General features: G+C 35.1%; 1 protein-coding gene and 1 long non-coding RNA gene across 2 annotated transcripts in view; one reads left to right on the top strand and one right to left on the bottom strand.

The window, feature by feature from the left end:
* Window positions 1–24120, bottom strand: part of LOC129754543 (uncharacterized) — a 272344-nt gene that overhangs the window by 178935 nt on the left and 69289 nt on the right. The gene's annotated exons all lie outside the window — the stretch shown is intronic.
* LOC129754545 (uncharacterized) lies at window positions 20676–21527 on the top strand. Its single transcript, XR_008739037.1, has 4 exons — window positions 20676–20809; window positions 20872–21083; window positions 21161–21279; window positions 21397–21527. It is a non-coding gene; the product is annotated as an uncharacterized LOC129754545 (long non-coding RNA).

Raw genomic sequence — 24120 nt, forward strand, 5'->3', positions numbered from 1 at the left:
AATTTGATTATTTTTGATCACATTTTTTAACGTTTTTTTTTTGTACCGGTTTAACAGCTTAAGAGCTTTGGAACTATCAAAAAATGGTTGTTTGAGGTTGGGTTTCAATGAGTCATCACTAGGCAACACTTTCAGCTTATCGGAGAAAATTGTTTTGGACATTTCAGCGATCTACCCTTAGTTTTTCGTTTATTGAAAATTAAAAAGGCTGGTATGAGACTTGACTTCCTTGATGACCCTTAACCGTTGTTGCCGATCATGTGCTTCACTCCAATACTTGATTTGAACTTTGTGGACATTATTGACAGTGTTTGCATACTTATCCACCACAAAAACTCAGTAATTCTTTGAATAATCAACGGTTTTGTCAGCTATCAATTTGATAATGACGAATTTTAAAGGAAACTGTGCAAAATTATTTTTTTCTTTTTCTCTTGCATCGTACATATCTCAAAAACGAGTAAATTTTAAATTTTGAAAAAAATAGGTCGAATAGTACTTTTTACAGGCAACAAAATGCTGTCAAAATTTTTAATATCCAATAACTAGTTAACGAGCTATTAGCAAATGAAAGTGTCCCATTTCTAAAAGAACTAAGCTTTAGGTAAAAACCTTACATGAAAATACGATCGGCGATACTAATGAATTTTAATATATGTTTATTTTTGCAAGATTTCACAAACTAAGCTGCCAATCAGGAATTTAAGGAGGTTTTCAATGCGCATTATAACAAAAATAAATATAAAAATGAAATCGAACAAAACATTTAATTATTTTGAGTAAATTACTAAATCAAATTTATTTCTAATTCAGCTAGATTTAATCTTAAATAATAATAAGATTCATAAACACATTGCGTTGAGTTCACTAAAATTTCACGTAAAGTGTAAAGGAACTTCATGAGGCACAAATTCCTATTAGGGTGTATTCACGTGTTTATTTTATAGCATCTACGTGAAAATCAATTGGATAAAAATTATGTAGTTTTTTACGTATTTGCGACGTGCAAATTATTTTGGGTGTAGAGATGCAGGAGCTGCGTCTTGAAACGAAAGATACTCGGTTTCCACCTAATGATTCAACCGGCAAATGGCACAGACAAACAATGTCATTCAGTTTTAAATCAAACAGATATATTTTTACACTGTTTGTGGTTAAATTTCAATGACCGCTTAATTTTTACATCATGGAATGTAAAATTATAGCAAAACTAATTATTTCTGTTCGCTTTTTAAAAAAGATTCAAATTACTCCAAAGAAGTGGAAAATTACATCTTTTTTTTATTACACTTGTAAAGATTTAGATCACTCTTGTTTTATATTCCGAATACTTTTAAAAAATTTTTTTGTTGTGTAGGGATCTTCTGATAAATAAATCAAATCCGGTTTTTGACAATACCAGCTGTCACCTCTGTTGAACAATCGCAACCGAGAATTTGCGTAAAAGGCATGTTCATCTTACTGCAAACATGAATTTACAAAAGGTATTTTTAGCTCCTTTTTGTATTATTTTTCGGTCCAACCTGATAGCCAAGATTCCAAAAACGTTTGAATTGTTTATTGATTCGATTCTATCCTATATAAGAAAGTTGTAAGTATTTATTAAAAGTAGGGGAAATAAGGGCATAATGGCTACCTTAAGGAGAACGCTTTTTCACCATAGAAAACAGCTGCAATAAGTGAGTTACATCATTGTTTCGTGTGCAGACACTAAAAAAGTCTGTTTCCTAACTAGCTGAAACTTAAAAAATAAGATGAAAATATTTAAAAATGCATTTTAAAATTTTGTTGCCGAACACGGAAAAAAGACGACAGTTGTTCCAATTATTTCAGCTGTTTATATTTATCATCAAAGTGTAGATGATTTATTAGAATTCAATTATAAATAAAATAGATTCAACTATTATTTACTGCTGATTGATCTTATGTAGTCAGCTGTAAATATTCTAGATCCAACTATCCATACCATTAGTATGATTGATTCAAATATAAATATGACAGATTCGACTACAATTGCCGGGTATCGGTTTGAAGTCGGTCTTCACATATGTTTCGTCATCCATGATGCAGAATTGAACTTTCGTAAGCATGTTGAGGTACAACTTCCTGGCACGAGTTTTGGCGGACTTGTTCTGCTTCTCGTCGCGATTAGGGGCCTTTTGTACCTTGAACGTTCGAAACCCAGCCTTAGTTTTGGTCTTCTGGACAAAACTTCAGCTTAGGTGCAGCTTCTTAGCCCCATTCCGAACAGAGGAGTTCGGGTTTCGGTTGAAGGCCCCAACTAAGCGGTTGTGATTTTTGGTGTTGTTCGGAATACTTTTACCTTCACTTCTGGACTTCCGATCGGTGGTCAATCGTTCCTCGAACCGCTTAATCACTCGCGACACCGTGGAATTCACGATTCCCAACGAACGGTTAAGCGATCGAACGATGCGAGAAATCCTTGTTCTCGTGATTAATGCGGAAGATTTTATCACACGCAAACTATTCTTTCGATTCCATTTCCGCGAGTTTTGATCACAGGACTTCAAAACTTGCAGGATGTAAACAATGCACTATGAACTAAATACACCCAAATTTTCATTAAATTCTATCCACCGTTTAAAATGTTAGAACAATTTCGTAGTGTGGCAATTTCATCATGGACACCCAAAAATGAAAAAAAGTTCTTGAAGTATTAATTTCTGCTCTCGATCAATCAATGGTAGTATGAAATTTCTGCTAAAAAACCCGGCAACATCTCCAAATATATTTTCGAATAATATTTTTTCATTTGATGTCAATGTCCATGATTTTGAGCAAACACCTCGCCACTTGTATTATCGTCACGGAATTGTTGTCCGACAATGTCCGCATTTTGGGCACACTTTCCCATCGTGTGGTTTTATATCCGTCCTCGTCATCGTCAAGGTATGCGACTAAGCAACAATTTAACTGCAGCATCCGATGACAATCGACAAAACAATGAGTAAGCAACTGAGAAATCAACAACCCGATGCAATGGAATGGAGATGTCGTGATGAAGTTGCTATTTTGTTGTTCGTCTTGAACATTACACCGAGCGCATGAATCGGCGGACACAAACGGAAGCTTGACCGGAGTCCGGTTTTGTACTTTTCTGAAACGCGGTAATAAATTAATTAGGCAGCTAAACGATTGCTCTTCGTCACTTCGCTCACAACTCAACACAACAATGACACACAGAAAAGAGGATGATGATGGCTTTGAGATGACTGATGAAGCGACGACATTATTCGATGGGAAAAAAATCGGTAAAACGCGTCTAGCCGAGGAGGATCGTCAATCAGTTGACGAGAGTTTTGCAAAACTTTCTCCGAATGTCACCGGAGAAAACAACTATTAAAATCTCACTTTCAACAATCAATCAGTGCACGCAAAAAAGGAAAAATGGTTTTTTTGCTTTTAGTTTAGATAGAATTCAAATTTTATGAAAAAACACGAAACTCTACTTGACATCCGTGCTACGCAAACGCTACTTCCCTTAACTAGAAACACGCGCAAGGCCCATAAAACCACCTCCAGGAGAATTTGAACCTCGATCCTAGCGCCATTTTTGTGAGGAAAATAACAATTGAGGCACCCTGCAAACCTTGGTCACCAATTGTCGAAAGCCAGGTTACTTCGAAGCTCACATACATACATATTTATTAGCCGGGTACCTTCCGTAGGCTTTTGACCGCGCCTAGCCCAAAGGTCTGGCTGGAGAACCGCATTTTCTTGGCCCCAATCTGTTTCTGGCAAAGTGTCTGTGCTGAGCGATTCTGAATTATATACTGCCTGCTTCTTCAAGGGTCGTATTTTATTTCGCGTGGAAAACGATCCGTGGGGCTGTTATCTGGATGTTTTAACTTCTCCAGTACTTTCGAGAGCCTGCACAGAGGCGCCACAGAGGGTGGATCAGGATCTCAAGCCTAGTCGAATAGGTCTTATTCTATCAGTAAAATTAATATACGGTGGATTGTTCCTTTTTTAGTATAAAACCGGACTTGCCCGGATATTTGACACAAAATTAGCGAGATTGACATTTGAAGGAATACTCCTAAGTTTTCTGAAATTGAAACATATCCGTCGAAATTTTCAACAAATGCATACTCTTCAACTTGTTTAAAATTGGATACACCTCTGTTGGCTCCAATTCGACTCATGGCCAAATTACTGCCATTCTACGCTCTCCGGAAGGATAGTTTCCATTCGTGGAATCGTGCCATGACCGGGGCCTAAGGAGGGGGAGAGCCGAAGGATAATATGACCAATTATGGCTCCCGCTTCAACTGGTGGCCCTGGCCTGACTTGGCCCGACTCTAACTGCATATGTACCCAGCACCCCCGTAAAGACTCCAACGAGAGAGACTGGGCCACTTGTGCCCCAATCTTCTGGAACGATTCCCAGTAATAAAACCGCCCCGTATGGAGGAGACTTCAAGTCCACGACCATCGGGGATCACGAATTTATTAGCATTCAATTGATGCAAATGTGTTGCGCACTCCAAAAGGACCCGAGCATCCAGAAGAGGAAATCCGAAGAAAGGTTTAGAAGAGGGTTAGGGCACTCCCAATTCAATTTGATCTCGAAGCGCATAACTGATTCGCATAAGTGAAGTCATAAAACGGAACGGAATGGGAATGCGCTATTGGAAATTTTTATTTATTGGATCTGTCCCGGAATGATTAATATGTTTTCTCATGCAGATTCCTCTTTGCATCTACAAGGGAAATGGAAAGTTTCCGGATACCTACTTACTTTGTAGTGGGATTCCTGTGCAGTTTTACTTAATCTCGATTTCAATTTCAGTTTAAGACCTCTTCCTTTTCGAGATTCATGACACAAATTATGGAATGCGTGATCAGTTTACTCCACATTGCGATTAATAAATACTTCACTGGGGTAGTTCATGCTGTACTTATCGCTGTAGGCTCATTTCCTTAAATTGTAGTATTTTATAACTCTTTTATCATGAAACAACGTTCAATGATCTCCTTTTAAATATTTTAAAATGACTTGTAAGTTAAAATTGACAGTTTTTTAGAAAACTGTAATAAGTAAACAAATTTTTTAAAAATCGTTTTAAAAAATTTCTAGTTTCAGTTGTAAAAAATAACTGGCACCACTGTAGAAACCTCACGAAAGCACTGTTATAAAAGTGTTTTCTCAATGATTTTTTCAAACGGAGGCAGAATGGAATTTTAAATTAAGGGAAGAAAGTTACAATTTAATCTTTCAATACTATATTGTTTCACACTTAAAATCATTTGTTCCTAAGGTCGAATTCACAGTGGGCGCGAAGCGAAGTGCGAAGCGAATTTCTAATTCGCGCGAAAAACCGCTTCACATTGAAACACGTTGAAAAAAACAACGACCGGCCACAGTGCAAGCGAATTCTTGTGCGAAGACCCGGCTCGATCGCGCGAATTCATCTTGTTCATCCGGACATACACTGAAAATATTCTCTCGGATATTTTGTATCGCAAATGATTATTTATCAAAAAATCTTTTTCAAAAGTTTATTTATTCAATTATCATTGCCGTTTCTGTGTTGGTTATGAAAAATGCACGATTTTTTAGTACGGATTTTCGAAAAAAAACGCCTTTTTCAATTGAAACAAATTGTAACTCGCAATAAACGACAGGTGGCATGAAAGCACCACAATATGTGTATAGGGTGAAGGGGCTGAACGGATAGAAGTTGGAATTAGTTGTCCGACGCCATCTTGAAATCCAATATGGCCCCTTCGACTCAACTTTAAAATGCTGGAAGTGACTGAAAAGCACATGAAACTCCCACAATATTGATTTTAGATGAAAGTGCTCAATAAGTAGAAGTCGAATTTGGCTGTCCGACGCCATCTTGAAATCAAAGATGGCGATTCCACTTAATTCAAAATGCAGTAAATAACTGAAAATCGCATGATCCATTCATAATATAAGAAATGAGTAAAAGTGATCAAAAGTAGATGAAAAATGGCTGACAAAAGTTTATCAAAAATTTTGAGAAAACTGCAAAAAATCACTGAAAGAAATAAACAAAAAATGAAGTAATATTGACAAAAATATAACCAAACTGTGGAAAAATATGAATAACTATAACTAAAATTTAAAATATGACAAAAATTGAGAAAAAAATATATGACAAAATTATAATCAAAATTTGACAATAAAATGAGCTGACAGAACTAATATAAGGACAAATATTTGACAACAAATTTACAAAACTGACAAAATAATAATAAAAAATTTACAATAAAATCACAAAAATCTGACAAACCTATATAAAACTATAAAAAAAATTATTACATAGGTGGTAAAAATTTGTCAAAAATTTGACATAAAAATGAAAAAAAATATAGGCTAGAATATGACAAAGTTCTGAAAAAAAATATGACAAATTAATGACAAAAATCTGACAAAATTATGAAGAATGAGATAAAAATATAACAAAATACTTTCAAATATATGTAAGAAAAATGATAAAATGTTGACAAATACGACATTAAAATTACAAAATTCTAACAAAAAAAATGACAAATCCGAACATATAATGATAAATATTTTACAAATATTTGGCAAATATGACGAAAAAATGTCAAAATCAAGACAAATCTATGGGCTTGTGAGATGTGTAACTCAGTTGGCAAGTTAATTCCCTCCTAAGCCAATGTCCGTGAGTTCAAATACAAGAGTAATCAACTATAACTATTGTAACTATAAAAAAAAATCAAATGAACAAAAATTATGATAAAAATTAAAGAAAATGACAAAAATCTCACAGTACTATAATAATCTTTGACAATTTTATTTTTTTTATAACAGTTTTGTTACATTTTTATCATATTTTTTCATAGCTTTGTTACATATATTTTTATCACATTTGTAAGATTTTTGTCACCTTTGCCATATTTTTATCAAAGTTTTATCAGTTTTTCTTTTGTTTCGATTATAGTCGTTTTACCATCTTTATGGCATTCGCGACTTTATCAAGGGTGCAGTTGGCGGATCGTTATTGAAAACTTATCCGGTACAACTGTGTTCGATGTTTGCTCTTGGGCTCGAGCTCGCGGACATCGGCTCAGGAGACAACAGACTTGCCAACTGAGCTATATCACAAGCCCAGTTTTATCAGTGTTTCGTAATTTTTGTTGTTATAATATTGTAATTTTTATCCAAGTTTTTTCAGCGTTTCGTAATTTTTGTTATTATAATATAGTAATTTTGTCCATAATTTTGTTATGTTTCTGTCATAGTTTTGGTAGATTTTTTTCGATTTTCAGTCATTTAAAATATATCATAAAGTTGAGCGGAAGCCGCCGTATTGAATTTTAAGATGGCGTTTCATAGCGTCAGACAGCAAAATTCGACTTTTACTATATGATTCCTTTCACCTTATACCCAAATTATGGTTGTTTTATGCGATTTTCAATCATTTAAAGCATTTTGATGTTAGGCTGAAGCCGCCATCTTGGATTTGGGCGTCAAAAATCTATTCTCCGACGTCCTCATAAAGTCCAGGCACCTAGTATTCTTGTCCTTAAGATTCCTTTTCATAATGCCTGCGGTCCTAGAACGCGCAAGGTTTTTTTTTCGAGATTTTCCGGAATTAACGTGGTTTTTCGGAACTAACGCGGATTAGTTTTTTTGCGCGGTACATCTCGATCACAGTTTTGATTCTGCAAGATTTTTTCACGCGTGATTAATTTTTGCAAAACTTCGAAGGTTTTTTCAGTGTTGAACCGCATCGCAATTCGCGTGCACTGTGGCCGGCCTTCAAAAACGAACTTGCGAAATTCATCCGGTGAATGAATATTTCGCTTCGCAGTTCGCTTCGCGCTCACTGTGTTTGTACCCTTAGGGTCATATTTTCAGTCATAGAAAAAAAAAATGAAAACTAACTGTTTTGATAAATGTTGAATGTGCCTGGCTTTGTGCAGTGTTTGATGGTAAAAACAATTTTTTTTTATTATGAAATAGAGAAGTTATTTTGGTGTGTTTGGTTGTGTTGTGCAAACTTTCACATCAACCTTTCGTTTGGAAAAAAAATGTTTTTAGCATATTATTTATTTATATGGATAATCGTCAGCTATCATATCGTGTTAAAAAAAACTCTTGAAAGTCTTGTAAAATTCATTTTTATTTCAATTTCAACATGGTTTTCGAATATAAACCGCACTATTTGTACGTCTCGGTGGTCGAGTGGTTAACGAGGTACGACGGTAATCGCTGGTCCACTGATGGCATGGGTTCGATTCCCATTTCGGTACTGGGTGTTGAATGTTAATCTTAAGTTGTCCGCGTCATTTATTCAGTCTGTAAAGCCTAAATCGGCTAAGACGGTGGATGTCTTTAAATATATCTTTTCAGGACCAGAACATTTTCTAGAAAATTAACAGTACGCTCAATTCTCAATTAATGTTGCTACCTAGTAGAGGCTTGTCACATTTCTTGAACCTTAAGAAATCGACTTATTCTTTTTCACCACTCGATAGTGTTGCACCATTCCGGCCAAAAACGAGCATAAATCGAGTTTTGAACTCACTACAGCAGTGGTGTGCGTGATATTTACAGTGCCAAATGTAAACATCAAGCTCTGAAAGTCTATCACCAGCTGATATTTGTTTTCGCTTCCATATAATTTCTTTACATCGACCTGTTAAAATTCACGATAGTATTGGTAAGGGCACAAGCAACACTGGATCCACTGAAGATTTTGAGAATGTGCTCAGGTCACTACCGGTGCAAAACTGAGCGCAAAAACGAGCACGAAACAACAAAAAGTACATTATCGGTAGTAAACCGGTTTACAACTGAACCAAAGCGAATACTGTGCTAGAGAATCAGTTTTACGGGGTTTTAAAGGAAAAAACAATATAAAGTTGAAAGATCAAACTGAAACTTCCTTTAAATAAAAACTACATTCTGTCCTCGATGAAAATTATCATTGTGAATGCACCTTTCTAACATTTCTTTACAAATATTTTACAGTGTTTCGAGTTATTTTTACAGCTGATTCTAGAATTGTTTATTGTATTTTTAATTTTTTTTTCAATTTATACCTTTTCCGACAGTTTTTTTTCATCGAAAAAAAAAATGCGAATTGTTATTAAATAGGGTAAATGAGCCTAATTTCGCTTTATTTTGTCAGAGGTTTTAAGATTTGATATTGTTACGCCGAATCTTCAATACTTAGATATACAATTTTTTGGTAACTAGGTTCCAAATTTTTTTCTGAACTCTGTTTTGGTTTGAAATAATTATTTCAAGCCTTAATTTACGAATAATATCATGTTTTATAAAGTGTGTCGGTGTTCCTTATTTGGCACTAATTGTTCCTAATGTTAACATATGGGTGTTCCTAATGTTAACATAAGAGGAAAAATGTATTAGCGTACCCAATATTACACTATTTGTTCCTGTTGTTGTTGTTGTTTTTTTTTAATACTTAAATGAGAAAAATCTCAAAACTCACCTTTTTATAAATTTTACAACATTTTTGGAATATGAATAGAGAAATAAGGACTATTTAAATCCTACACAATATTCCTTTACGCTAGTTTTGAAGAAAGAAGTGGATGTTGAGCTTATTCAAATTCAATCTTTTACTTTTCCAATACATTTATTATATTTCAAAAGTAGAAAATTCATTGTAATGGATACAACTAAGTAGAGTCAAACAGTGCATCATGCAACAGCATGGTTCGATGCAACATTTGTGTACCACAACACTTATTTATCTTTTATTTGAATATAATGCTATAAAATTATCATTTAATGATAACAAAACAATGTTGCCATAGTTTCTCACATCGTGAGAGAGTTTTATGAAGTTTTTGATTATCTTAAAAAATTCGAAAAATCGAAATTTTTACATTTTTTGATGCCGTAAAAAACTTTACACAATGTGACGAATTGATTTAGTGATATTACCTACAAACTTTATATGGATTTTATTATCCTTCATTAACACTGTTGGTGTATGAATATTTTTAGGACAATCATTGAATTTTTTTAAATCAATATTTTTAAAATTCCGTGACCAGTCTGGGCTAAAATACATCGACATGCAAATCAATGAGTCACTGTTTAAATCTTGTTTCCATATGCTAGAATATGATGTAAAATGTTTGTTGTATTTTTTATCCCTAAATGTATCAACCCCCTTACGCTTTCTTTTAAAAAAAATCTTTGACAGAAAAAATATATACTAACAAAATCAAAAATAACTGTAGATCGTGCTTTATGCGCAACGACATCACAAATATGTCAAAAACTATAACTATTCAATTTTTTTTTGTTTAATTTTTCATTAAAAACAAAGGTTTTTGCAACTTAAATACCCCCTTTCTTTAGTAGGGTAAAAATCGCATGATTTGTCAATTTAAAAATAACTGGTGGAATCATTTTTTTTTGACTACGTTTATTTGATATCCCATTAACCTTAAAACTTTTGATGTTCAAACGGAAGAATTATCTGTGGACATTAGGTTTTAAGAAGCCATTGAAGTTGAAATGTGTTCTTGTTTAGAAGTTCTCTGTAACTTGATGGTTTCCTTCTCTGTTTCGAAGGGCGCGTTCCTTACAACCTGGCGAAAATATGTTTTCAACATTTTAAGCTTTGAGATATACAGAAGTAAAAAACATCATGTTTTATTAGCTCAAAACAGTTTATTTTAACAGATCGTTGAAAATTATGTTAGAACACAATTCTATCAATCAAATTTATTTCAAATACATTCTATGACTTTGATATAGTTTGGAAAACTTTGACTTTGTCCATAATTAGGAACACATTGAAAATAGGGTTCCTAATTGTGGACATATGCTTTTTTCTTAGTTTGTACACTAAAAAAACATGGTTCTAACATACTTATAAACTAAATCATGACAAAAAACAATCCGACGAAAAATTTTCAAAAACTCGGTTGACAAATTCAGCTTTAATCTTTTTTTTCTAAACACGTGTTTTTTAAGAAATTTGCTAACAATTCTATTCAATTTGGACATACTTTGAAACAATCCGGATTTTACGAAAAATCCTGTGAGTTAGAAAACTAATTGGTTTGTAAAATGAAAGTTCACATGATCCTTTACACTAACATTTTTTTGATAATTGTGATAAGTGAAAAATAACGTCAAAAACAGGCAGAATCGAACAGTATGTTAACATTAGGTACACATGCCAAATTAGGAACACTTACCCTATTGTTATTATTATTTATTTAAATTTGAAGTTTGTGGGAAGAATTGTTAGTAAAACATTAACGATTTGCTTGTCGCATTTGCGTTCGCAAGTCTTCCAAAAAAGCCCCCCTGATCGATTTCGTGAAAAGTGCGTTCGATAGGGGAGAGTGTCCTCTATCACGTGGCAAATTTTCAGAGATTTTTCTTATTATTGGTCTCAAAAAAGACAGCGTGACCCAATACCCAAATTGTGGTAGATGCATGTGATGTTTAGGCATTTGCAACCGCCATTTTGGATTTACGGGAACAAATATCCGTATTGAATAGCGTGTTTTTTTCGATTCAGGGTTTGCTTCTGATTTCGTCCGAATAAAAAACCGACTTTCGAGCGCTTTGTTTACATGCTGCTATCATTTCGATTTCTCTTCTGGATTTTCTCCACTCGGTTCTTTACATCCGGATTGTCTTTTTTCGTACCTGTAATGCACTGGCCAGCAGACGATTTTGCTTGGCTGAGAGATTCAAAATCCATCCATTATTTCGACTGTTTTGCATTCTGCCACAAACAGCTGTTCGTTGTATTGACAACATTGGTAACAGTATTGGTGAACTTCTTCCAACACTGACTTTGTTCTCAGGGCGACTCTGTTCGTTTTTTGTGCGCAACTAGTTTGCCTCTAGATTAGTAAATGAACAGGATGACAGCAGTCCCATCAGCAAGAAGCTGGGAATGGTACATTCTACAGTGTCTTGTGTTTTAAATCGGTACCACGAACGTTTGACCATCGATCGGAAAGAAAAAAAAGTGGCAAAAATAGACCTCCGTAATGGGAACATATTCATAAATGTTTTATTTTACTCCCTGAAAGTTTGAAGGTTATTGGTTGAACGGGTGAATTTTGCCGAGTATTTTTGTGTGTCTCCATCACTAACACAACCCTTCCTGAGATACTTGAATATAGATTCGCAGACGTAGAGTCAGTTTCTATACTGACTTATCATTGTTTCAGAGTTTTTGCAAAACAAGATTTCGAAGAAAACTGCAACAACAGGTTTATGGTTAATCCTAAAAAGTTATCTTACAATCCTTCCTCATCCCTCATTGACTATTAGGACGTGGCCGGCGTCGTTATTGATTTATTTTAAGGGAAAGCATGAGTTGTGTGCATTGAAAATGAATTGCTAGGTCCAAGCTGCATTTTTTGACCCTTGTACAATATTGATGGCCTCGATCAATCACGGAGTGGCAACCATTTGGCGATGTGTCATTCGTTCTACTTTGCCACACCTGCGATTATGGAGATCGAAATGTATTCAATATGTTCTTGTTTCAAATAATCAAAAAATTAAAATATTTGCAAAACAATGCATTTAAGGTTCAATGATTTAAGGTGGATATAAGAAGTCAAACAAGCTAAGCAAAGCTATACTATAACCTTGGAGAGGGACTTTTTTCCAAGCGTTTTATAAATATTTCAAAGGAGAATCCTTGTTAGAACATTTTCTGATCATTGTAAACTCAAATCTCCTGAATTTTGTAGTTGTGAATCAATTATGTATGATTAATTTCAGCTCAGTGTAACACCTGTAATAAGTGTAACTAATTCTAAGAATTTAAACTAAAATAACGTTCTGTCATTTTCCACCCAATGTGGTTAGAACCTTTAATGCTTTAAAATCCTTACGTGGATCGGCTGTATGCCCTTTATATTCAATTTATTTTCTAATCCTTTTTATGGTTTTCAGGTTTCTCAGGTAAATGATGAAATCTGTCAAAAAAACGCTAGGCACAATTTTCCCGTTTGTTTGGATAACGTGCCGCTATAAAGCCTATCCCTTTTCTGATACCTGATACCTGAAACCTGACGTTGATTTATAAAGCTATGTAATAGTAGATTGAGTCGATTTGGGATCATTTTATAATTTCTCAAATCCTGGGGTCTTGAAAGCTTCGTTTTCGTTTAAAACTATTCCATAGGTTTTTACCTAATTTTAAAGTAAGGTTTACATGAGTAAATCTGAACTTTAAGGTTTAACTAGAAAACAGAAATTCGAAATTTTAACTTTTTGGTATGTGACATGATTTCCTTGATGACCCTTGTCGATCATGTACTTACTCCAATATGCTTGATTTGAACTTTGGGGATATTTTGACAATGTTTGCATACTTTTCCAGCACTCACTCACACACAGTAATGCTTTGAATAATTAATAGTTTTGGCAGCTATCAACTGTAAAAAGTACTATCAGACCTATTGCGGAAATTGCACTCATTTAGACTCCTGTGCAAATAATTTCCACGCAGAAATATTTTTGCACTGACGCATACATAGACAATCGATGACAGTTTTTCCAATCAGCCGTTGCTCGCTTCTGATTTTCGATTAACATTTACAAACGGCATAAAGGATGATACGGTCAAAATTTGGTCAAAATCAACTTGACGTATTTCTTTCAATTTTGCATTTAAAAAACCGGAACACCCCTCATTTTGAAGGTGTGTGTGTAGAATGTTGCTCCTATTTTGATTTTGGAATTCACTCTTCAGTTGTCAAAATGCCGTCCAAGGAAGAAGAGCAGCGTATCAAAATTTTGCTCGCGCATCCCGAAAATCCGAGCTACTCGCACGCAAAGCTGGCAAAATCGCTAAAAGTTGCCAAATCAACCGTTACAAATGTAATTAAAGTGTTTGGGGAACGTTTGTCGACAGCCAGGAAGTCTGGATCGGGGGGAAATCGAAAACCGGAAGCCGCTGAGACGACAAAGAGAGTTGCCGGTAGTTTCAAGCGAAACCCTAACCTTTCTCTCCGAGATGCCGCAAATAAGCTGGGTGTATCGTCCACAACCGTGCTTCGAGCCAAAAAACGCGCCGGACTATCGACTTACATGAAGGTGTAGTGACTCCATATCGCGATGATAAACAAAATACGATGGCCAATGCGCGATCCCGGAGGTTGTACACGACGATGCTGACGAAGTTTGACTGCGTGGTAATGGACGACGAAACCTACGTCAAAGCCGAATATAAGCAGCTTCCGGGACAGGAGTTTTATACGGCAAAAGGAAGGGGAAAGGTAGCAGTTATTTTCAAGCACATGAAACTGTCAAAGTTCGCGAAGAAATATCTGGTTTGGCGAGACCATCTGTACCTGTGACTTGAAAAGCAGCATTTTCATAGCTTCCGGGACTGTCAACCAAGAAATTTACGTGAAAGAGTTTTTGAATAAACGTCTGCTGCCTTTCCTGAAGAAACACGGTTGATCCGTACTGTTTTGGCCGGATTTGGCATCTTGCCATTACGGTAAAAAGACCATGGAGTGGTACGCCGCTAACAACGTGCAGGTGGTTCCCAAGAACAAGAACCCTCGCAACACGCCAGAGCTCCGCCCAATTGAGAAATACTGGGCTATTGTCAAGCGGAACCTAAAGAAGACCAAAAAAAAACTGCTAAGGACGAGCAGCAGTTCAAGGCAAACTGGCTTTCTGCGGCGAAGAAGGTGGACAAGGTGGCTGTACAAAATCTGATGGCAGGGGTTAAGCGTAAGGCCCGGCAATTCGGATTTAGAAAAGCGGAAGCCTACTTGAATATTTTTCCTGAATTTCATACTAATTAAACTTGAAAAAGAAATTTAATTGGATATTCAAAATAAACGATTTCACCGATTTACACGCGTTTTCCCTTGACCAAATTTTGACCGTATCACCCTTAAATCGTTGTTGTTTTGAACGAAAATTGTTATGAAATGCGAACCAAGGAGTTTCATAATGAAAGTTGATCGACCTACCTATGAAAAGAAACGTACAGAAAACAGAATGCATTCTGTATACTCCGGTACTAGAATGTTATTGGAACACATAAATCATAGATTATTCGGGCTTTTTTGAATTACTGGAAAAATAGCTAAAATTAAGAAATCATCCACTTTTTTTTATTAGACACGCCAGGCGCAATTATTTTTAATTCAATTTCATCTTAAAATGTAAAGCATATCGATATATGTCATTGTCTATGTATGTGTCAGTGAGCAGATTATACTGAGCGCAAATTATTTGCACGGGGGTCTAAACAGGTGCAATCACCGCAGTTTGCTGAGGATGGCAACGGTGCGTATGAATGTTGATTTTTTAGTAGAAATAATTTGAATCACCTAAACTCTGATGTTCGTCCTTTTGTCTTAAATTCCCTTTTTAACTTTTGGCACATGATTGTTTACATAAAGAATTCGAGTGCGGAATTTTTATCTGTCAAATCAGATTCTCGCAATAGTCTTAAAATTCATGCAATTGACAATATTTTTTCAAAATTTTAAATTCACGGTTTTCTGAAATATTTACGATGCAAAAGAAAAAGAAAAACAATAATTTTGCACAGTTTCCTTCAAAATCCGACGTATTCAAGTTGATAGCTGCCTAAACTGTTGATTATTCAAAGAATTACTGTGTGTGAGTGAGTGGTGGAAAAGTATGCAAACACTGTCAAAATTTAAATCAAGCATTGGAGTGAGCACATGATCGGCTTCTACAGTTACGGGTCATCAGGGATATCAGAATTTTTAAATTTTAATAAGCAAAAAACTAAGTGTAGATAGCTGAAACGTCAAAAAAAAAATACTACGATAACCCGAAAGTGTTGCCTAGTTATGAGTCATTCAAACCTAACCTCAAACAACAAGTTTTTGCTAGTTCCAGAGCTCGTAAACTGTATAGTCGGTACCGAGGCTATGAGACAGGTGATTTCTGATGGACGACGAAATTTATGAAAACCCTGTTTCAAACAAATTCAAGCGTTTGAATCCTATAACATAAGGTTGCCAGATTGTCCGGTTTATCCGGGTTTGCCCGGATATTTTGTACAAAATTTGAGAACAGTCTGGCCCGGGCCGGTTCTCCGGATTTCATTGAAAAATGCCCCGATTTTTCCCAGATCTATTCACTTTATTTGGCAAATTTTACAAAAAAACAACAAACTCCTCCAAATCGGAATTTTTTGAACAAGTTTTTTTTTAATATTCATGAAAGGTTTTCTGGAAGCCTAACATGTAATTCAAAATCCATCGATGAGTTTTAATGAAAAAAAAATTCTTTTTTCAATTTTTTTCTTGATTTTTGTTGAGTAATTTCAAGGTTTTGAGAAAATTTGCACGGATATTGCCCGGATTTATGGTCGTCATTTATGATACGTGCTGATAAAATTCTTGATACCTTACTATAACATGTCTGCTCGTGGCAAGATCCCTAGCATATTAAAGTTTGTCTTTGCTGGTTGTTTCGTTTAAAATATAGTGATTTGCCAAAATTCTGCTCCTGTGAAAAAGTACAACAATTTTTAAAACGAAAGCTCTGGTTTTCTCTGTTTTTAAAAACCAAAAAAGTAGAAAGTAGAAAGAATAAAATAAAATAAAATATTACAAAAAGCAATAATTTTTTTTAATTATTTCCTGAATTACCATAAGATTACCTTCATTTCCTTCATAGAAAGTATTCCGATCAAACGAATGTTTTTTAGATACACACATTCGTAACTGTCCCATTTTAAAAAAATTACGTTACCGATTTTTTTTTTTCAAAATAATGAAACTTTGCAAACACATCTGTTTACTGTCCTCTGTGGCTTTGCAAAAATTATCGAAAATTTCATCGCAGTAGTGTGAAGAGACAAACTGATGGTTCCCATAAATCAATCATCTCGCCAGGGGGTGCGACCGACACGAGGGGCCCAGTTCCGCAAAAAGTCGGTCAATGTTGCTGCTGCTGCTGCTGATTACAAACGGTCCATCATCGATAAACTGGCGATGCGATGGCGTGGTGCGACTCTAGCTGGTTATGATACAGATTATACCGGTACCATGATTAATGTTTGGGAAAGAACTGTTGTAACACATTTGCAGAGTTGGGTCTCTTAGCAAAACCGATTGCTACCGGAGTTCTTCTCCCCATGCCTGGTTTGTTCCTGTCCCAGCCTGATCCATTAGCTGCCCAGGAGTCCGAAATGAGCGTCATTATGGTCGATTAAAGCCACTCGCGTATAATGTTGATTCATTAATCGCAACTCCCCTGGTTGGCTCTTCTGGATCGAGAGTAGTAGCCCAGGGATCGCCATGTGGTGTGGCCAACCAGCAATGCGCAATGGGCTCGAGAATGGGTGGTCGTAAAACAACCGTAAACAATGTTTCGTGTGGACTTTGCTGTTTTCAGCCTGGTCTCGGAAGCACCCTTTTTTCTATCTTGATTATGTAATTCGTAATAGCGCACATAAGACACGTGATGATTGCCAGGTAACCACTAAGCTAGGCAATGCATATAAAGTGGCTTCTCTCTACGTAATCTGACTGCCTATGAGAACTTTCCGATAGATACACATGCATATGAATTAGCCGGCGTTCAGTCAATGTGGAGGAGATGCCAGCGAAAAAAAATCAGGTAAACGCGCACACGTGAGAAATGGCACACATATTGAGCTGGAAAACATGACAAAACAGAACCTTGAAGTGAGTTTACGATGTGAGTGGGTTAGCTAGCTTAAAAAAAATTAACTAGCTTCGCCCGCCCGGTATTGATAGAACTTGTTATGACCCAATAGTGCCCGTTATATCTCTTCCATAGATTAAGGTTGTCAAGATTTCAGCCGGGTGGAAGCCCCGATTCGAGTGCCACTTACACGCGGTTACTATTAATTATACTCGTTTTTTTCACTTGTTTAGAGAAGTTCGAAACTATAGTCTAAAGATTCGCAAATATTGTTTATGGAATACGATGCCAAACTACAGATAGACTGTATTTCCTTCAGAGTTTTGTACTCTTAATCTGACCAAATGGATATTGACTATTGACAAATGGATATTTTCGTACAATTTGCAACGGAAATTTCAGATTTGCATTTAACTGAAACCTAGTTGAGATGTTGCTGTAAAGTTGATGACTCCTTCTTTTAAATCATAAGTGACCAAACCATGGTCCACGACCAACTCTTTGTGACCCGCGAAGCCAATATGGTTTGTAGAATATGGTTTGTAAAAACAAAACCATATTCTAAGAATTTAACGTCTTACTTGGTCTGCATAAATCATTTGGATAAATATATCTATATCTACACTTACTAAATTCAAATCAAAGGTCTGAAAATCTCTCTGAATTGATATAAGTCAAAGGGGCAAAAGTGTATAAACACTTATTTCAAGAAAACACACTTTTAAATTGTTGTGTTTGGCCATTTTCCATAAATTTTTCGAACTTTTGCAATTGTTTTGCGAACGTAAAAGTGCGAATGTTTTGTGAATATAATTTCAAAAATCTGAAAAACAACTAATATTATTATAAACAAATTGACAATATTTACCTAAAATCGATCAGTTTTGCATTTATACTAGGGTTGCCATTCGTCCCGCAAAAGCGGGACATGTCCCGTTTTTTTTTTATGAAATATCCCGGCGTCCCGCTTTTTCATCAAAATGTCCCGCTTTTTCTTGAGAAAATTATTGTGGAAGACTCAACCTTCTCCCATTCTACCACTTCAAAATAGTTGATCCGTGCTACGATGAAAACGCTTTTTAGAGATTGATGATGAAAACGCTTTTCATTTCAACTTCTGTCATTTTTTCTAATCTTCTTTTATCCATCTATGATTTTCAAAACTAAAAATGTATTTGAGGCTTCCGAAAAACTGTTCATGATTATTTAAAATCGGCAATCGGCTTATCTTAGCATCACTAAGCTTGCCAGATTGCCCGGTTTTATCCGGGTTTGCCCGGATATTTGATGCAAAATTTCGAGAAAGTCCGGTCCGGCTCGGTTGCCCGGATATCGTGAAAAAAATCCGGATATTGCCCGGATTTTTTCACAAAGATACCAAAAAAAAATCTAAGTTTTTGAGTAAGTTTCAGAAAAATCGATTAACGGTATGGAAATTTTCAACGGTTGTTTCAAATAATTTTGCTGATTTACTTTTATAAACCTTTAAATATTTAAGTGTTCCAAAAAGTTTTTGGAAGTCTGCAATTACATTAATAAAATATTAATTTAATTTTTTTGCATTTTTTCTTTGCTTCTATATATAATAACACCTAAATTTTGCCCGGTTTTTGGATTTGAAAAATTGAAATCCGTGCCCGGATTTTGCCAGGTTTTTTTGAAAAAAATGCCCGGAATTGCTAGGCCCGGATGGGAGTGGAAAAAATTCTGGCAACCTTAAGCATCACCATAACAATTGGGTTCAGTCAAGCGTTTGCTTTGAGCACGTTCCAGCGATGTTAATATTTTTCTATTGAAGGGAATATTCTTTAGGTTGCTTCCAAATGATGATTTTTCTCCGGAATTCTAGCAGAATCTCCTGAATGTACAGCTTAAGGAATAAGTCTACTTCCACATAAAATAGAACAGAAATAACGAGCAAAACAAAACCATTTTAAATCCATCAATGAATGAATGGACGAGCTATATTCAATAGACTTGGTAAATGATCAAAAAAGGCTGATTAAAAAATGAAAACTTTCTTCAAATTAGGGATTTTAAATTACTTTGAACTACAACATTTTTGAATGAAGTCTTTGCAGTTTACAAAAATAAAAGTTTTCTTAAGAATGCAATTTTTCAAACAAATTTCATTTATCCATATTTTATTACTTTCTATGCACTGAGAAGTAGGCGTGTGCTTGGAAGGTGAAGTTTGGAAAAGTTTGTGCTCCGATAAATTTTTTTCCAAAAGTTTTGTTTTGTGAGGAAATTTAAATTCTTTTATTCGTTTGAACACTTATTGAAACAATGTTGAGTATCAGTGTTAGAACAAAGTGAAGCAGTGGTCGCAAATCAGCTGGAGGATGATATTGAAATTAGACGGATCGAGCGATGGGATATTTTGGAAGCTTAATGTGCACGGAAAAGTTGAACTATTCATGAAATGTGTTTCTATTACACCTTCAGAAAAACTAAGCGGTCGTTGTTCAAAAATTGTATAACCCTAATTCAATTTTGGGTAGTTTTGGGTCTCCTTTATACAGATTTAAACTAAAATTCGATTAGTCAGCTCTGTATAAAAAGTTTGCTGTTGTTGGAAAGCTTTGGAAGGGGATGGCAAAGCAAATAATCTTTCGGAATCATGTTGTGTTGTGTTGAGATTCACATTGATTTTTATTTTCAATCGATTTTACGATGGAATCAATATTTTTAACTTATAAAAGGTAAGTTTCTCACCATTTAACTTGATTCTTTTTTATCTTATTGTTTTATTTTAGCAAAAATGTCAAAACCAATTGCTGCGTTTAGTTCTACAGCCGGAGGAAAGTGTCTTTCATGTTTCCGGAAAGTTCAACAAAAATTCGAACGATGTGTTTGAAGAAGATTCGGTCAATCAGTAGGATCCGGAAGTCCGAGAAGCCAGAAACATGCCGGGGAAACGTTTATTGTTCGTTCGAGCTTCGGAAATTGGTGAGTAGATGAAAAATGTCTATTAAAACTGCTACGATATGTTTTTTTTTTCATTTTGTACTCAGAATACCAAAGGCCAAAGAATCGAAATCACACCTGGTTGGTGCTATTCGATTTGCATCCGGGTAATACCAAGGGAATATGAGTTGGTTATCCATGGGCTGCCGAAAGTTGCCGCCGGCTGTTCCCGTAGATTTGGTAAGAATTACGTATTCATTCTCTAAAGAGCAATTATTCACAACTATCCTATACATTTTTAGTGGTTAATCTTCATCTGCTTTCAAAATATCAGTAATGAAGTGACGGCGGCTGGGGTGGGGTTGCTTCCACCACCGAGAAGCAGGACAAAGACCAGCTCATTCCATAACAGCAAGCAAAATCATTCCCGATTAAAACACGACGAGGAAAATGGAAAGGCCGTTTACAAGAAGGCAGATAAATCAGATGTCAAACAAAATTTAAAAAAATGAAAGTATGGTTCGCGTGCTTGAAATTTGTTGCTTTTATTTTTTCTGTTAATATCTTTTTGATTTTTTTTTTGCATTGCAGTAAACACAGTCAGGTATGGGACCGATATTGCGGAAAAATCTGCGGGACGAGCTGGACCAAAAGATGATGGGTTGGACAGGAAAAATTCTCGGAAACAAATTCGCACATAGGAAAATTTCGTACGTAAAAAATGTACATATTAATTTTCCATAATATTTAATATTCCATGCAATTTGAACTTGAATCATTGTTTTCCCGTCAGTATTTATATATTACATTGTAACCCGTTCTTTCAGGTACTACGACCTTTGTTTGATATCCAAACGTGGAAGCGTGGGAGCGTATCGTACGGGTATGGAGCGCAGATGAAGAAAAAAAAACGACAATAAATGAGCCAGGACTTAACCTTGATATCCACTGTCTGCCTCATCAGATTTTGTAATTTTGTATGTGTTTATATGTATAGTTCATATAGTTATTATCGTTAAAAAATAAAGAATTTATTGCTCAACGTATGCTGATTTTTTTATTGCGAAATTTCCTTTTTTTCTCAAGAGAGCTGAAAATTGCATGGCCATCCCTACGTCGAAATATACAGAATTGACTAATCGACTGCAAGCTCGCAAATGTGTAAAAGCTTTTTGCACACACTCTGCGTATAATGCCCAAAGTTAAAACTAAGTGGAGACACTTTTCTTGAAACTGTATAGATTTTTATACAGAATCGAGTAACTTTGATTACCGTGTGAACACTTGCAAAGTTGCTTCCATTAGAAGTTTCGGTGAGATCAATCCAATTTACTTTCTATTTGAAAACTACGAAAAATGTTGCATTATCTGCGTGTTTTTTTCAATTGATACAATGAATTAGTGTGAAGAAACCGAATGAGAATGTTTGCCAGCCGATGCGTATTTTGCAGCTTATAAATTGGTGAGCTCGTTCCTTGCATTATTTTTTTTATTACCATCTGCAATTTCGTCTTGAAATGAATCTGTGTAAAGCGCAAATTTTGTTGTGAAGTGTATGATATTGTGTATGAAAATCCATAAAGATTCAAAACTGGAAATAAAGGTAAAAAAAACTAGCGAAGGCTGGTTTGGGGAAGTTTATTTTCTCATGATATTGCCAAAGTGCTATTTCTCAATGCTAAGCTTGCTGCGACCATAACAATTTGCTGCTTCTCAAATTTATTCAGTATAGATTTTGAAACCTTTGGTGAAATAATAATAATGTTTTATTTTTTCGACTATGTTATTTAATTTCAAGAGACTAAAGAATTGCGATTGATTTTGTTTGTTTGTTTTTTTTTTATAAAGGGATTCTCGAGTTCCTTTGAAAACAGGGAAAATAACTATTATGAAATGGAATTGCAGGTGGTAATAAGGTAAGATATAAAACAATATTATTTATTCATTATATAATGAAATAGCTTAACTCTATTGTGGGGTTTAGTGGGGGGAATGGACAGGACATTAAACAATTGGAAGACTGATATACAATGGATTGTGGGTTCCAGCCAGCCGGATTATCTCGACTAATTTAGAATTATGGGTAGGGTACTAGGTACCATTTCAGGATTCTTAATTTGTTTCGAACAGTTGGAAGGGAGTGAGATGAGTCAAACCTGTCCCAAGCCAGTGGTAACGGACCCCTTGGTTGTGCTGCAATTATTGTTGATGGGTTAAGAATGAAAATGGTATGGTTTTCTACATTTTCAAGGTATCATAAGGTTTTTTTTTTAATTTTTAATAAGTTATTTTTCCCAAATTCTGACTGTTTGAAAAAAAAGCAATATTTTTTGGATTTTGAAAAATGGTGGGGAATCGTGGGCCACCAAATTCAAATTAACCAAATAACATGTAAAGTTTATGAGTTGACCCAAAAATGTGAATTCGTTATTTAAAAGCAATTTCAGATGATGAAAGAAAAAAAGAGAGCTGTGTATGATCGCATACATTCCAAAACCTGGCTCGCGAACGTTTTGGCAAAATTTCCTATATAGGATGGACAAAATATCTTTCATAACTCTTCATTTGACATAAGAAAACTTTACAGATAGGAAAAACGTATTTTAAGTTCTGAATCAGTATAAAAACATAAAAATATAGGTGATTCAAGATGTGTGGCCCACGATTCCCCACAAGCTATGATTTACAAATTGGTTGCGTTTGTGTGACTCATTGATGTTTCATCAAAAAATCCTTTTCCACGTGAAAGATCATGACAAAACTAAGATCATAAGCGTTGAGCATATTTTTGTTTTGCACTTTAGGTTCCCCATCGATGAAATTAGCGGGTGTTTTTTTAATTATTTAAGTAAATTATTCTAACTTTTTTTAGCTTGATAAATAAAAGAAGCATATGATGCGTATTTCAGCCAACAACATATAGGAGTATATGCTCATGCAAAGCGACGGCGATGACAGTTGGTTTGAGATTTTTATCTCAACACACATCTGAGATATTAAAAGTGGCCCACGTTTCCCCATGGCCCACGATACCCCACTCTCCCCTACACTAAAATTATTGTAAACTGCACTTGATGTTTCAACCAAGTAAGCAAACTTATCGAAAGCATTAGAAATCTGCAGTTATTACAAAACTGAAAACACTGCATAATTTTTTTTTGGAAAATATTCTGGTGGAGTGTTCGTTGACTCAAATGCAAAATTTCACCCTAGAACGGTTCAGTGCTTAATGTTCATGACTTTTACTATGAAAAACATGAATTAAGGCTATAAAAAGTGTATCATTAACTGCACACGATGCGAATAATTTCTAAACACAAGCGTTATTTGAAGAAAGATAAATAAATTGCGCAAAAAATGTTTACAGTAGGTATAGACATTTTTCAAAGAATTCAAAGAATTTTTATTATCCCTCACATAGACTTTTAACATTGAACTAGAATGATTTGCGATGCAGTTAACTTACATGTTTGGAGAAATTATTTATAGAGGGCTGTAGTAGACTCGCAATACCAACCTGCAATTAAAAGATAAAAAAAATAAAATTAGAG

This window comes from Uranotaenia lowii, chromosome 3 (genome assembly GCF_029784155.1).
Source record: "Uranotaenia lowii strain MFRU-FL chromosome 3, ASM2978415v1, whole genome shotgun sequence".
NCBI classification, from domain to species: Eukaryota; Metazoa; Arthropoda; class Insecta; order Diptera; family Culicidae; genus Uranotaenia; species Uranotaenia lowii.